General features: G+C 42.6%; 1 protein-coding gene across 1 annotated transcript in view; it reads left to right on the top strand.

Moving 5' to 3' along the window:
* Window positions 1–1,170: 1,170 nt before the first annotated feature.
* The window catches only part of PLCL2 (phospholipase C like 2), a 108,934-nt gene continuing 96,198 nt past the window's right edge, over window positions 1,171–13,906 (top strand). The window contains 1 exon segment of the mRNA XM_032991653.2: window positions 1,171–1,380. The gene's annotated coding sequence lies outside the window, so the exon portion shown is untranslated.

Here is a 13,906-nt window from a genome sequence, read left to right as displayed (position 1 = left end):
CCCCCCGCCACCTTGCCGCCGAGGTGGGTAGCGGGGGCGCAACCGTGCGGGAGAGGGCCGGCCGCGGGGTGCAGGCTCCGCGGGGCAGCGGCTCGGGAGGGCTGGGGGGGGGGGGGGGGGTGCCCCTGCCCGGGCCGCGGCTGTAGCCGCTCGGAGGCGGCTGGATGTCGGCAGGCAGCGGCGAGCGGAGAAAAGTTGCCGATGGCGCCTTGGGAGGCTGCCCCGCGGGGCGGCGGCGGCGTTGCCGCTCGCGTCGCGCCGCTGCTCGCCGTCGCGCGTGGCCAGCGAGAGGCTGCAGCGGGTCGTCCCCGCGGGGCGTGGGGACGGGCTCTCTCCCCCGGGCTGGGGCCGGAGGGTTTTGGGCTGCGTTGTTCTGCAAGTTCTCTTTCGGCTTCGTTGCTCCGCGGCGGTGGGTTTCATTGTAGGGCTGAAAACACCGCCATCAACGCCTCTCTCGTTTTCCTGGTTGAAGCAGCGCGAACAGCGCAGTTCCTCCCGAGTCCCCTTCGCGCCGCTCCACCCCCCCACCCCCCCCCCCACCCCCCCCCCACCCGCGGCCGCGGGCAGCGGTCGGGGCGGCCGCGCTCCCTCTGCGCCCCGCGGTTCCCGCGCCGTGCCTCGTCGCGCGTGTGCCTCGCCTGGCGCCTCGCGGAGACCTCGCGCAGCTCCTCCCCTCCCCACGCGTGTGTGTGTGTGTTGGGGGGGGGGGGGGAGGGAGGGAAGCGCGCTGTGGTGTAACGCTCCCCCGCCCGCCGCCGCCCCGTGTGAGGGCAGGCTGTCACGTTTCGTTTCTTTTCCACCCCCAGGTGCTGAAGGGCTGGTGCTCGCCGAGACGCAGCGCTTGTCCGCCCGCCCGCCCGTCCGTCCGTCCGTCCGTCCCCAGCCTGGAGCTCCGCGACCTCAGCTGCCAAATGCGCGGAGGGGAGAGACTTTTGCTCAGAATCCCCCGCTCATAAATACACAGAAAGCGGAAGAAGAGCCACCGCCGAGCAGCTGCAGGAGGAGGGGAGGGGGACAGCAATATTGTTTCTGCTGTAGTCAGGGAGGCTGATGGCGGAGTTTGGCAGCGGTGGCGGCACCGGAGGCGGGGGGCTCCCTGCCTCCTCCGGGCCGGTCCAAGGGAAGGTGGCCTTCAAGGCAGGAGATGGGGAAGGAGGAGGAGGAGGAGGAGGAGGTGGAGGCGGCGGCGGTGGGAGATCCCGCTTTGACAGTGCGGGCAGCCGGGTCTCCAACGGGGACTGTGCCCTGGCGGGAGCCAGCGAAGAGCTGGGATCAGCTCCTCCTGCAAGCCCGGAGAGCAGCGGCAAAGAGAAAGGATTTTCCACCAGTCAACAACGAGAAGGCAAACCCGGCATCCCCCGGAGGAGCAGCATAATTAAGGTAAGAGCGCTTGCTCTTCCCCATCGGGGTCTTTTTCTCTGTGACAGAGGCAGGGAGATGCAGGCGATAGATTTGGCTCAGCTCACAGAGCCTTGGCTCTAGATGAAAGGATAGACAGCTTTTTTTTTTTTTTTTTTTTTTTTCTTTTTTTTTCTCCTGTAGTCAGGGGACTTGATTTTTCTTTGGTCACAAGTGGACAACAGTGAGAGGATGGCTTTGTACACATACACGCTTGGGGGTTGGGGACGCGTCATGTTTTGAGGTTTATTAAAACAGAAGGCTCTAACTCCTGTTGGAGAAGGCGAGAGAAACTAGCTGGCTTGTAAGAAGACAACACAGGCACCAGCCTGGCAGGGAAAAACATGGATTACATGGTATCCTTGTTATTTGGGATGCACCTGTGCAGAGCAATTTTGTGGTTCTATTGGCTTGTGTGTGACAGGCACACAGCAGGTGATGAGAGAGATTTGGGATCTCATTGGGCTGGGGCTGGGAGAAGGTACACCAGGGAGCATTCTTCTTGTTAAAAGTGACAGCTCGTTTAACAGTAGGCTGTGTTGTACTTCACCTATAGGAACATCTTTATACTTAGCTCTGCATATTCCAAATGCTAATGTTTCAGCTTGAAAAGTAGGGGGAGCATCAGTGGTAGAATGTAGATCGGGGAAGATGGAACGGGAGTGTTTTTTTAATACAATTATTTGTACAAATACAGTTGTTTTCTTTTCTAAAGCCATGGTTCCTGAGAGAAAGGTTGAAAAAACATAGAGCAATTACTCCAGTGGTATAATGGCTGTAAATGAAGCACAACTTCAAGTACTTCAGAACTCAGCTAGATTTGTTGTCTTCTTTGGTATTTATATGCCTCCAAAATCAGCTGTGGTGGGTTGATCTCGGCTGGATGCCAGGTGCTCACCAAAGCTGCTCTCTCACTCCCCTCCTCAGCTGGGCAGGGGAGAGAAAAATACATTGAAAGGCTCATGAGTCAAGATAAGGACAGGGAGAGATCATTTACCAATCAACGTCACAGGCAAAACAGACTTGACTTGGGGAAATCAGTTTAATTTATTAACAATCAAATCAGATTATGATAATGAGAAATAAAATAAAATCTTAAAAACACCTTTCCCCCATCTTCTCCCTTCTTCCCAGGCTTAACTTTATTCCTAATTTTCTCTGCCTCCTCCCCCTGCAGCGGTATGGGGGAAATGGGAATGGAGGTTGCGGACAGTTCATCCCCCGTTGTTTCTGCCACTCCTTCCTCCTCAGGAGGAGGACTCCTCGCACTCTTCCCCTTCTCCAGCATGGGGTCCCTCCCACAGGAGACAGTCCTCCACAAACTTCTCCAACATGAGACCTTTCCATGAGCTGCAGGGCTCCTCTCTCCACAGGGCCGTGGGTCCTGCCAGGAGCCTGCTCCAGTGTGGGCTTCCCACGGGGTCACAGCCTCCTTTGGGCATCCTCCTGCTCTGGGGTGGGGTCCTCCCCAGGCTGCGGGTGGGGATCTGCTCCACCATGGACCTCCCCAGGCTGCGGGTGGGGATCTGCTCCACCGTGGACCTCCCCGGGCTGCAGGTGGGGATCTGCTTCACCGTGGACCTCCCCGGGCTGCAGGTGGGGATCTGCTCCACCGTGGACCTCCCCGGGCTGCGGGTGGGGATCTGCTCCACCGTGGACCTCCCCGGGCTGCGGGTGGGGATCTGCTCCATCGTGGACCTCCCTGGGCTGCGGGTGGGGATCTGCTCCCCCATGGACCTCCCCGGGCTGCAGGTGGGGATCTGCTCCACCATGGGCCTCCCGGGGCTGCAGGGCACAGCCTGCCTCACCATGGGCTTCACCCTGGGCTGTAGGGGAACCTCTGCTCTGGCACCTGGAGTACCTCCTCCCCCTCCTTCTTCACTGACCTGGGTGTCTGCAGGGTTGTTTCTCTCACATATTCTCGCTCCTCTCTCCAGGTGCTGTTTTTGCAGCAGGTTTTTTTTCCCTTCTTGAATATGTTACCCCGCATATCCCATATATTATCTACCACTGTCCCTGCTGGGCTCGGCCTTGGCCAGCGGTGGGTCCCTCATGGAGCCGGTTGGCATTGCCTCTGTCAGACATGGGGGAAGCTTCTGGAAGCTTCTCACAGAAGCCACCCCTGTAGCCCCCCCGCTACCAAAACACTGCCACGCAAACACAATATGTTCCACCCCTTGCCTCTGTGGATAACATACGTAAGAATTATTAAAATCCACATTCACCACACAGTGTTCACAAACTTCAGTCACAGCAAAATAACATCATCACAGCACTGATTGAAAGTGGACAATTTACACACCCAAACCACCCCTTGTCACTTCACCACAATTAGAACAACAGAAATGCCCCTCAATCATTCTGCTCCCTAACATTGTTCAGTCCGTGTTTTGCCTGTTACCTCTGTTGTTCTGTTGGCTGGATAATAGAAAAACACGTGTGGAAATTCAAGACTAGTAGCATGTCTCAAGTTGTGTTACTGTCTGCTGGATCTTGCTATAAAAACCAAGGGGAGAGCAAGGGCAGTCAGCAGTGGAACGCATTTGACAGCCTGCACCCACCCTTCCTGTTGGAGCAGTGATGCTGGGCGTGTGCGTTTGTGTGTGTGTGTGTGTGTGTGTGTGTGTGTGTGTGTGTTAAAGAAATTATAACAATAGATAAGGGGCAACTGAGCCTGGTGTTGGAGTAACTTAATATTTACTGGATTTGCCAGTGATTCTCTTACATATTTCTTAACAATGTTTTGTTTCTTCTGTGGTAGCCCAAGAAAGGTGCTAGCATTGTTTGCAGTGGGTATCGTGCCATCATACTACTTTGTAGGTTATGTTTTGATTATACAGCAACCTTCTGCCTCTCTGGGGACCAAACAAGGATACAATACCTAGGGATTCAAACAAGGATACAATACCTAGGGATTCGTGATATATTAAGATCAAGAAGCATGAGATAAGGAAGTATGTTTTGGATTACATTTCATGAATATTTAAGTTAAGGTTCTCTAGTTTCTACAGAAATGTGGAATATAAAATTATTCAACTTCATGGTATTATTACTGATTAATACCATTTTGCAAATGTGGACAGTAATCTGTTAAACTGCCAAAAACTGATTACTACAACTTTGTGTTATCGTTTGAATAATTATGACATGAGTGGAAAATCTGCCAACATTACATTTAAAGTTATGTGGTCCATATTTATTTTAGATATGACTGTTTTAATACTTCTGGGAAAAATCATTTGTCTTCATATATACTGAGTATTCTTCTGCCTGCTTAGTTCAGCAGTTCACAGGTAGTTTGTATCTGGTTGTGTAGGTCGTAGTTTTCAATATGAAACCTTTTGGAAAATATGTCATGAGCAGTAAACCTTAAGATGCTTTGTGACTGCTCTTGCACAGCAGAAGTCTGTAGAACAGGGTGGAAAAAAGTAAAATGTAGTCTATTTTTGGAAAAAATTTCTGGAGTTTTAGTATCAATCAGTGATGTAAAACTGCTCTTAAAGAATATATGGAATAACCTCAGGAAAAAGGTCTGTCTGTCCCATGCAGATTTCATACCTCCATGCAAAACACAGTGTTGCTAGTTGATCTGTAAAATGCATGCTTATGGAACATCTAATGCTTTAAGTGTTTTGCCTGCAAATTACTGTGTAGGCTTTTGAGTCACAAACAGAAAATTGACATTTGAATAATAGTTCCAGTTGAGATTAAATTCTTTAGAACTACATGTTTGTGCATGAAAATCAGAAGCACAGAAATGTATTTTATTTTGGTTTTAGTCTGTGCTTCCATTGGTTGTTGATTTTCATAACTCTTCTCAGAGCAGTTGCTGTCTTTTTTTCCTTTCCTTTCTTACTTGCAGTCACTGGTTCCATATTTTTTTCTTTTCATTTATTTTGTGCATATGCATCATTTTGACTTTTTCTTGTTTGGTACAAGAGGATATATTCTTAGATGTTGAAGTGTCATCAGGCTGATGACAGGTGGTAGGGCCACTATTACTGGAAAAACTATTACGATCTTTATACCATGGTAGTTTACTTGGCCTTTCACTCTCATATGTAAGCTGCATTTAGGCTGAAAAAAGCATTAAAGATTGGACCCTTCATTTGTAGTAGTTTTTTACGGAATAGCCTATTTTGTTGCTTACCTTTGCTGAACCAAATTTGAGGGCTAGGGCCTGCATATCTGTGCTTATAGACACTTTTTCACTTTCTATTTATTACTCTGCATATTTATGAGATTTTGATTTTTCAGAGGTGATGGTGATGACACATGGTGCATTCATAGGATCTAGGCTCTTCAGGTACCCTATTTGTGAACTAACTTATGTATCATCTATTTGTACATAGTGGTATTTTTGCTCTATATTTTGTTTTTTCCATAAGATTTTTCTTGGTGCAACTAGCTATGGTTTCCTAAAATGTAACTTCCTACAGCAGTTCCTATAATATTTTGTAAAATGAATTTACAGTGAGTCTATCTTGCAGTTCAAACTGGATTTAAGCGTCGTGTGGACTTTTCTTAGCTGCTCTGACAGTTGGCAGTGAGCTTGCTTTATTTTTGTATGAGGTTCCTTTTCATCTTTCTTAAAGAGACTATGAGGTGGTAGGAGTTTGAGAATCTTTAAGGCAGCAAATGACTCGTGGCATACACGTTTCCTCAGAGCTGCTTGCTTCCAGGGGTCTCCAGTAAATGCCTACGGAACCTCACAGTTTGTCAGAACTATAGACCCAGTCAGAAAGAGATGCAGCGGGATAAATATGTCTTTATTAGAAGAGGTATTACAGTAATAAAATGAGAAGAGATTCGCCTAGGAGAGACTGCAGTTATTTAGGAAGACAACAAAAAGAATTAAGTGGAGAAAGGTGTCTTGACACTGTGAGCAGGAGTGTTCTTACAAACATGTGTTTGGAAGCAAAGTCCAGGGTTCTTTTTGGTATATAGCAATACTGATCTGTGTCAATACATTTTTTGACCGATAACTTAAGCAAATTTATATGTCCCTTTTTTATTCTGGGTGTAAACTCAAGCTTTCATTTTGTAAAGTCATGTACTTCCTGAGTACTGGCAACTCCTAAGTTCCAAAGTCTGTGAGAAGAGAGGAACCAAATTTAGCAGGTAGGTATTCTAGGGTATAATTTTCAGTAGAGCTTTGCTTTTGAAACTAAAAATTCTTATATCTGTGTCTTTCTGCAACTGGGGAGTTCCACAGCATATGCATCAAGATCTTTTTTCTTACTAAACTACCAGCATACATAATTAGCTCGTTCAGTCTTCTATGATCTCTAGTTCTTACTGTATACCTGTTTGTATCAGGTGTATAAAATATGAAATATGGAGAATGTTTTGCAATATTTTCTACCTCTGTGATTGTTACTGTAATAAAAAGCCTTTTGTATTCATGGTAAACTGTAAAGTAGTATTTTCAGTAATCTAGGTTCTCTGGAGTCCTAAATTACCTTAGCCACAGTGGCATGTTAGCAGGTCTTCATGGAGACCCAGGAATATATCAGACACATTCAGCTTTTATCTAAAAGGATATAAAGGAGTTAAGTTGCTGGAATCAGTTTAAAGTATATGAATTTACCAGATTTTCAGTCATCTTTCATATTGGGAAAGAAATCTGTGTAATGAGGCTGTTGAGATTTTAAAATATTTTTGTATTTTTGTATATATACACACACACACATATATATGTATATATGCGTTTATGCCCAAGTAACTTTTCAACATGCTAGACATTTTCAGGTAAACTTGATTGAGCAGTCACAGACTCAAAGGTGCTAAGGCTCCTTAAGTTCAAAGAAAACAGCCATATAGAGGACAGAAGGAGAAAACTATGATATTCTTTATTTCTCCTCGCCCTTTCCCTTGAAAACAAAATGCTGCCCTCTGAGCTGAATTCTTCCTAGTTACAGAAGATCTGTGTGGAAGAAAGGTATCAGTGACCCAGCAATAGAAGGTACTCTGCTCAGAGCACACATGTTAATTGACACCAAAATGGAGACCACAAAAAAAGCATATATTAAGGAAACAAGGCTGTGACCATTATGCTACTCCTACACCTTACCTTGGGCAGGCTTTCAAATAGGCAGCCAAAGCATAGATTTTTCTGAGGAGCTGTTTCTGGATTTGGTTTGCTTGTTTCCTTCTTAGTTTCTTTTTGTTGATTTAGTGTGGATCTATCTCATATCTTTGGTTTGTCACATAGTATGAAAGATCTGAAGGGCTAACTGCACCTCCATAAATCCAGGAGCTTGCTTTTAGAGGATGCTTCCTCTTTGATTTGTTGGACTCTCAGCTAGACTATAGAAGGTTACCAGCACCTATCAGTGTTTCTATTCCTCCTTCTTCATCCTCTACTACTTAGTGTGCACTGGCTTCCTAATTTTTAAAAATATAATTATATTTTAAAACAATACTTAACACCATATAGTAGCTCTTCCTAAATCATATTTTCTGTCACACAGAAGCTGTATACCTTAGGTATTTTCATATAGTATTATATGTGTACACTAGACATACATGTCAGGCAGTTTACTACTTGTTAACAGTGACACTGGACTGAGATATGTCGCAGCCACTGAGTGGTTATGTTGTGCATTGCATTTGGTATATATTTTTATTTACATTGGTACTTTCTGTAGACTGCAGTAATCAAAATCTTATTTGGATATATGTAACAAGATTTTTTAAAAAAAAGGTGTTTGTAGAAATGTATATATGAGGATACCCACTTTACCTAAGGTCAGCATGTAATTTAGTTAGCTTATGTACTGTAGTCCATGAAGAGAAAGTATTTTTTTGCAAAAGATGACTTGAAGAGGGAGCTTAATTTGGATGAATTTAGCTTCTCTGACTTCTCTTCTGGAAGACCTTATCTGTCTATTTCTGTTGACTGACTAAAGAGCTTGGCTAGTGTGAATAATAGCAACTCCTTCACCCCCTCCACCCTCAAATCCTTAGAATATCCACAAAACATGTTCAGTCTGTTCAGTGACGAAAAAACAAATAATGGAATTTAAAAATCATTATGAATACCTGATGAGCTTGCTTTTTTTCTTCTTTTTTTTTTTTTTTTTTAATGCCTGTTATCAGGCTTGATCAAAGATATGACAATTAGTTTAGACTTTTTTAAACTAGGAATTAGAGCAGCGGTTTCCTACCCATGGCTCACAGATAATACATTGCTCCCGTGATTTGATTGCATTCACGGAAGATTAAAAAATTTAAACTGAGACTGACAGGACGAGTTAATTGCGTAGTTTCCCAGCCCTTGGCTGATACTGGCGTCAAGCTTTGTATTATTCCCCCTGACTCTATTTAAAAACCCCCTTAAATAAAATTTGCCAATTGCCTATCTTTAAGGGCTAAATTAAGTTAAAACATATTATAATACAAGTACATTTATTCAAAAATATTTATCTTTGCACACAAATGTGGGATTGTGTTCAAAATTCAGAAATCTAGATCTAAATAGACTAGCAGGCAGATTTTTGGGGAAGAAAGGTATATAATGAGTTGTTTAACGTATATGGAGAAGAGGAAAATATGAAAAGCAGCAGCATATGTGTATAGAAGAATGTTTAAAAATAGGGCTGGGAGAGACCTCAAGAGGTCAGTCTACTCTGCTCCACTGCTCTGCCACAGGATCAACTGTTAATAAATTTCAGTATGATGCTCTTTGTCTTTTAATCACCTTTTGTTTGTGATCCTTCTGTGCAGAACTGCTGGCTGATATATGGGCAAAAGCAATCATCTGCACAAAGTTTAAAAGCTTGTACTTGTCCTACTGACTGCATTCTAGTTATTTCAGATCGCGTCTTCAACTTGCCAGGTTCTTTCTAATTTTAACTTATCTTACAACATACATGCATCTTCAGGGAAACAGCTAGTTTTAACTATGCTCTTATTTCCATCATATGATGATACATGATTTTTTTTTTTTGTTAAATGATTGTAGTTTATGGGTTTTAAACATAAGCATATCAATAAAAACCTTAAAAAGTGAAAGACAGTAAAACTTTTGGAGAAGAATAAAGGAACGGGAAAAGCAACTTCTGCTGTACTGAATGTGGAAAAAGGAGTGCTGTTTTACCTGTGCACAATATTATACCAAATCTCAGCAACATCCAGGCTGCTTGCTTTGTGGAAAATTTCTTCAGATGAAGATGTCACTGCCTGACAATATATAACTTCAAATTCTGTACTCCATAGTTAAAATAAAAATCAGTTATTTTTACTCTTTATCACCTGTGAGCTGGGCAATATGATGTTGCAGAACCTACTTCAGAAATACAGAAATATCTTTCCTTCTAAATATATTAAAATAATAGACAGTAAGTACAAATCTATCACATACTTACTAGATTTCAGGGTTGGCATGAAAAAGAGCTCTTTGAAAGGGGTTGGTTTGTTTGTCGTTAAGAAGAGTAAGTAGCAAGTGTCATCTTTCCCTGGTGTGCAGTTGTGTTTATAAAGTCTGTCTTTACTGTTTTGCAGTTGATTTTCACATCTGGCATGCCTTTTAAACGTGGGGTAGTGTCATCACTGTACTCCCTGTTGTAGGAGATTATGCATGGAGTGATCCTTTGGCAGGATACGTGGCCCACTGTCTTGACTGCAGTATATCTCTTAATTTCTACTTAACTAGTTTCTTTTCAAGAACTGTCAGCATAGGCTCACCTGCTTGCTCATCAAGCTTGCTTGAGTTCACCCACCTTTTCCCTCCTAGACCTTGACCTTGCAAAACATTAATGTTCAACACAGCGAAGAGTGCAGTATAGCATGTGACTGAAGATCAGCAGTACGGAGGCTCACAGTGTTAACTGGTGCAGCTTTGGGAAAGTTAAATAGATGTGATTCATTTGTCTCTCCTGGGATTCCTTTTAATGTCCTTTGACCCTTTGGAATAAGTAACAAAATACCGCTGTGTGCTTCAGATTGTATACTGTGTTCAGGGATCTTTTCAGATACCAAACGTTCATGTTCTGGAAATTGTAGTAAGTAGTTCCTAAGTGCAGGCAGACAGGAAGTGCCTTTAAACAAACAAACCCCTTTTCAGAATAGTGGCTGAGAGTTTTATAAAATAACAACACACTAAGCCACATTTCCAAACTTACTGTAAAAATAATTACTTTAATGAAAGAAACTTATTTGTGGGTTTAATTTTGGTATAAGAAATAGGTACCTTACAAATATATAGTAGATAATGGATATTGTGTGTATTAGTGTCATGACTGTCCTAATACCTTTTCTAAAATTGCTGCAAGTGGTTTGATATTTCCTCTAAATTATGAGATAATCACTATGGCAGAAGAAAAAGAACTGCTGCTCTTTTGTTAGAAAGCAATTCCACAAAATTTTCAATTTCTTTTTATGGATGAGCTTCTGTGATTATAACTTCTTCCTCCCTGCCCCCCACCTCCCCTCCCCCCCCTTTTTTTTTGTCCTTTCTTCTTGCCAGCATTATTATTTTGCCTTCACTAAAAAAGGCATAGCATTATAAAGTTCTGTGCATGCTTTAATGTGTTAACATCCATGTATGTGAACATATCCCCATCCTTTACTGCCCTTTTGGGTGCAGGATAGGAGAATTATGATTGTGAAATTCTGTAGCAGCAGAACGGTCTGCATGTTTTTTGTTTTGTGAAGCGCTATTTATGATGGAAAATCCTGGTGCTTTATATATTTAATTACCTAGTTCCCGATGACAAAAGTGTTTGGTAGTGTTTGTCAGCTGTTTACTCTAACTGCATTCCTTAAAATAAAGTGTAAATGACTGTTTATTTAAATAAAACAAACAAACAATTAATTTAATTGCTAAATTCTTTATATTATTAAAGTGTAGTTTGGACTAAAAGGACAGGAATTCAGCTCTCTGTCAAAGCCTTTGTTTAGATTGTTTTCTTCCTGCAAGTTATTGTTGGTGTTTTTAGGATAGGCAGTTGTTTATTTCATTTAGGTAACTTCTGTAAACAGTACAGGAACATTTTTTTTTTTTTTTTTTTTTTTAAAGCAAGATGATAGCAGCTTTATATACTCTACCATGCTTTTTCCATTAGCAAATTAGAAGCAGAATTAATATCTTTCATGTATGTACTGTAGAAAACATTAGTTTCTGAGTTGCTGAAATAATACTTATATTCGTTGCAATATTTATGTGTTTACAAATACATACATTTTTGTCACATAAGGCAGAAAAGCCTCAGGAATAGCTGGAAATAAATTGCTTCTGGAAATAGCTTGACTCAATTGAAAAGTATTTTGCCATTTACAGAGAATGGTCACTAAATCAGGTTTTTTTAGGTATGCTGATAGCAGATTGTTGCAAAAAGCATTTCCAGTCTGAATCCTAGAGTTAAAGACTAATATTTATATGAAGTGAGAGTGTATTTAGTCATGGCACGTTACTACCACATAGTGGAGAAAGCTAGAGGAGACGTAAGTAGTTTGAGTTTGGATAGTATGTTTTGGTTTTTTTTTTTGCTTTGGAAGATCCTCCAAGAACGTGTTATGGCCTATCGGATGTACTTCATTTGTTACACGCCAACTCTCCTTTATTTTCTCTTTATTCTCCCCAGTTGTAGTAGTTGCAGTGGTGCATCTCACAAGCATTGTTTGAGGTTGACGCTTTTCAGCTTTATATTTGTTCCTCATCTGAAATAACACATACTGTGTGCCTCACGCTTGGTCCTCCTTCAGTGAGTGGCCACCCTGGTTTGGAATCTGCTCTGCAGGTGGTGGTGTAGTGTGAAGGCACTGGGTGCTGTTAGTTGTGAATGTTATCTTTCGGTATTTTGTAGGTTTAGAAGTAAAGCTGTGGAAGAATTCGTAATACAAGTCTTTTACTATCCTGCTTGGCCTTATTCCGGTTTGTGTCACCTTGTCCATGGCGTCACGCTGTCTGTTCATCCCTCCCCATACAGCTTGGCTTTCCCGCTTCAGCAGCGGAGAGACCACAGACTGGCCACGCTCTGTTCTTCTGATAGCTACTGGAGATCCTGCTATTCCCAGCAAAGTGCTAGGACAGTGCAGAGCTCTGTGTGGTGTGTACAATCCTGCCACAGTTCATGTCTGCTTGTGAATCCCCAAAAAGGGAAGATAAATTCCAGTGCAAGGCCGTCAACCTTCACAGTGGGTTTAAGTCCCACAGGGTTTGAGGCCTGAACCTGCGATGAAGGCTGACAGCACAGCTCTAGGGAGATGCATCTCTTTCCACCAGTCTTCAGAAGTTGCCAGCCCTTGGGAATTTAAGGAAGGCTGACAGGGTCAGACCAAAAGTCCCTTTGACTCATTAGTTTGCCTGCAACAGCAGCCACTGTGAGCTAGAAGAATAGAAGTCTCCTTTCCTGCCATCTGCTCCCTGCCTTAAGTGATTCAGAGCTAAGACATCTTTGTGTTTAATAATCCTTATGTTTAGTTTTTTATTTTTTTTCCCCCTTTAATTGTCAAAGGCCAGTTTGACTTCTGTAAGCGTTTCACCACTATAGTGTCCTGAGGCAGTTTCTTAACAATGTGTTGTGTGAAGACCTTTTCTCCCTGGTTTTACCTGGAAGCTACTTACTTGTTTACGTGCTATCCCCCGGTTCTTGTGTTAGAAGAACACTTCTACTGTTCCACAGATGAGTTGAAGGGTGTTCATTGTGTTTGCTTTATGTCATCTTTTTTTCTCAGGCTAAGGAAATCTAATGCATTTAGTTGTTCCACCTATTGAAGCTTTTCTATGTTTTTTTCATCCTGGTGCCCTTTTATGTATTTTTTTCCTTGCATTTCATTAATTTTTTGAAGTGCGGGACGAAAACAATATTCTAAATGTGTTCTAGTCAAATATGTAAATCAACTATGGCATAATGAAGGTTTAGCAATATTGTGATACTAACTTGGACTGTAATTTATTTACTTTAAATGTGGTCATCATCAATGATTTAAATGGTATCGCTGTCACTAATTGGCAATGAGAGTGTTGTTAAAACCTTTTACTAAATATTTAAAACGTTCTCTTTGAAGAACTGTGTAAGAATGTGCTGGTGATGGTGGTTGTGTTAGAAGTGGCTGGCATTAACATCTTTTCAGGAGACTGAAGTTCTATGAGAAATCTTTTATGATGCGGGTTACACAAAACATTGCTGATTAGCACATCTAGCTTCTGGCTATGGTCGAATACGTTTGTTTGCCCAGTAACAGAACAAAATGTCATGGACATTGCATAAAGCTGAAAAAAATAGTACTAATAAAAGTGCTTTCATTTTATAGTAAGCTGCTAAATATGAAAGAAAGAGGAATGGCCCCATATTTTTTGTAGATGCAATCTGGACATATTTGGGATGTCCTAGATTTTTGAGTTTCAAGGTTCTTGCCCAACACTCATGTTAAAGGATTTCCCCCCCCTATGTTTTATAACGAGCGAGGCTTTTTGGGACACCTGTGTCAGAGTCCAGAAGAGCCAAGAAGGCATTTCTAGTCTTTAGGAAACTCACATGAAGTACAGCAATGAGATCAGATA

This window comes from Tyto alba, unplaced genomic scaffold (assembly GCF_018691265.1).
Source record: "Tyto alba isolate M040663 unplaced genomic scaffold, T.alba_DEE_v4.0 Super-Scaffold_38, whole genome shotgun sequence".
Lineage (NCBI taxonomy): Eukaryota > Metazoa > Chordata > Aves > Strigiformes > Tytonidae > Tyto > Tyto alba.
The sequence above is the reverse complement of the archived record's forward strand: the minus strand, read 5'-3'. Positions and strand labels throughout refer to the sequence as shown.